At 48.5% G+C, this 2,581-nt stretch overlaps 1 protein-coding gene across 6 annotated transcripts in view; it reads right to left on the reverse strand.

Annotated features, from left to right (window-relative positions):
• ZNF438 (zinc finger protein 438) overlaps window positions 1-130 on the reverse strand; it is a 197,513-nt gene extending 197,383 nt beyond the window's left edge. For 5 of the 6 annotated variants that reach the window (XR_016391846.1, XR_016391843.1, XR_016391842.1 and 2 more), the window contains exon 1: window positions 26-130. The gene's annotated coding sequence lies outside the window, so the exon portion shown is untranslated. The remainder of the gene's footprint in view (window positions 1-25) is intronic. The other variant, XR_016391844.1, reaches the window with a different exon arrangement.
• Between the last annotated feature and the right edge of the window lie 2,451 nt (window positions 131-2,581).

A 2,581-nucleotide genomic window follows, 5' to 3' on the forward strand; every position in this document is an offset into this window, starting at 1 on the left:
ACTGCAGGAAACCTCAGAAACTTACAGTTTTCCTACCGCGTGCGCGTCACGGCGAGGTGACGTCACGAGACCCGGCGCCCGGGCAGGTCAGGCCGCGGGTCGCCGCCGCCCGCCCCCCCACGGCCCCGCCCCCCGCGCGCCGGCGGGAGACACGCCCTTCCTCAGCGGCCCCGCCCCGCCGCGGAGCCCTGGGCGCGGGCGCAGGCGCAGGCGCAGACGGCCCACGTGGCTGCAAAGACCCTGGGAACACAGCAAGCGGGCTGTCGCCCGGGGGCTGGAGCAGGACGCCAGGGTTGTGAGGTAGATTTTCCACAGACATTGCCTTCCCTCCCTCACGTGTTCCTTAAGAGTCCTCCACATGAGGAAACAGCCATTTGCTCTTCACCAGGTGCCACGGGCCCCTCGGCCGGGCGGGGTTAGCTCCCCCACCGGCCCTTGCTCCTGCCTCGCCCCCTCGAGACTCCGCCGCAACTGGATAGGCCCTGGCTTGGCCCCGCCCACTCTGATTATGCCCCGCCCCAGGCCCCGCCCCAACCGGACCTGCTCCGGCTTTGGCCCCGCCCACACCGGCTCGGCCCCGCCCCCTAGGGCCCGCCCTTCCGGCTCCCGCTCGAGGCTAGGCGGGCGCCCGGCGGCCCCACCCTGCCCCGGCGGCTCCTCTAGCCTTTTACTTGAGTTTTTAGCCTCTACCCTTCCTACTGGGTTTCCCGCTTTGGCTCAGTGAGACGACTTGCAGACTACCGTTCTCCTCTATTAAGCTTAGCAGGCGATGATCTGTACAAACAAGGATGTTCGCTTCTTCGCTCTTGTAAACTTTCCGCCACCTCCTCCTCGCGTGACGACACCTTCCTGCGCCCGTCCCACGGGTCTCTGCCCCTTTTTAGGCTCTTTCCTGTGTTCTGAAAAATGAAGAGTGCTGGTTCAAAGATGGCTCAGTGGAAGGAAAAAGGAAGGCTTGAAAAGCCGACAGCAATATACTAAACATTTATTTCTGACTTGTTGGATTCTTATATTATTACTCTTATAGGCAGAAAAAAAAAACTTGATGCTTAAAAGTGGCTCAGACGAATATGTCTTGAGGAAAAATAAAGAATGGGAAAAACAGGCCTTGGAAATAGACGCTAAGGAGGAAGTACTGAAGAGAGAAAGGATCACTTTGAAAAACTTACTTGGAATCACGACAAATAGCTAGATGAAGCAGGGAATTTTGCCCGGCAGCTCCAGTGTAAATAAAACCTGAAACAATTGTTTGTTTACACTCTCACTGAAAATACTGCAGTATTTTTATAGGAAAGAGTGATGCTGGGGAATGTTAGCCTTTAACGCCTGATAACTGGGCTGGTTAAAAATAAACGTACTATTCAGGAAAAATCCACGTAAGTAATTAAAGCTTAGAGAAGTTTCTGATTTGGATATTATTCGTACATTTTATCTTAATATATCATACAAGGTTTTAACGATCATTATCAAATGACATAAGAAATTTTTAGAGTTTGTAGATAACAATTTTAACAAAAATAAGGTTTTTGTTCAGTGGAGCAGAGTTATAGAAAAATAAGCACTTTTTAAAAGTTCTGCATATTGAACAAATGACAGTATATTTTCCTTGTAAAACAACAATTTTAAGAAACCTTTAAATTGTTAATTTCATTATTTACATGCTTATAAAATCCCCAAAATTAGAATTCTTTTTTTTTTTTTTTTTAATTTTATTTTTGGCTGCATTGGGTCTTCGTTGCTGCGCGCGGGCTTTCTCTGGTTGCGGCGAGCGGGGGCTACTCTTTGTTGTGGTACGCATGCTGTTCACTGCGGTCGCTTCTCTTGCTGCAGAGCACGGGCTCTAGGCACGCGGGCTTCAGTAGTTGTGGCGCGCAGGCTCAGTAGTTGTGGCGCACGGGCTTAGTTGCTCTGCGGCATGTGGGATCTTCCCGGACCGGGGCTCGAACCCGTGTCCGCTGCACTGGCAGGCAGATTCTTAACCAATGCGCCACCAGGGAAGTCCCTAGAATTCTTTTTTAAGGAGATTCTAGATACTCCTATGGGAGCATCCCACACATCGTATATGTCATCTGTCCTTTTATGGAATGGAAATGGTTAAGAAGTATACACCAAATGCATTAAAAGTTCTTCAATACAAAATACTTTTGCCTCTGTAAGATGGTATGACAGAAGACATTCCTTTCTTCTCATCTTATTATTTAACAATTTTTTTCCCTTGATACCCCAAGATTTTCAAACAAAACAAAACAAAAACAAAAACCTCCTGTCTTGCTAGATGCAGGAAAGAAGTAATGCGGCCAACAAAAGATTGACAGGCAGAAAGCGTACCCAAACAAGGAGAGGAACCTCAGGGAATATCTAGTAGAAATTTGGGGGAAATACATGATCAGATACAGTCAAGTTTCTGTAACAGACTGGAATCTGATCTAGATAAGTAGCCAGGAGCTAGGGTCAAACGTATGTTGATATTAGAGAGAGGAACTGTTAGGAGAACTGCTTTCTTTAAGGAAAAACAAAAACAAAACAAATCCCTGGACATTCAAGGGTTAGCACTGGAAGGACTAAGGACCTTCCTTCACTC

Source organism: Delphinapterus leucas, chromosome 2 (assembly GCF_059928025.1).
Source record: "Delphinapterus leucas isolate spDelLeu-1000000601 "Yukka" chromosome 2, BTC_Dleu_Yukka2, whole genome shotgun sequence".
NCBI classification, from domain to species: domain Eukaryota; kingdom Metazoa; phylum Chordata; class Mammalia; order Artiodactyla; family Monodontidae; genus Delphinapterus; species Delphinapterus leucas.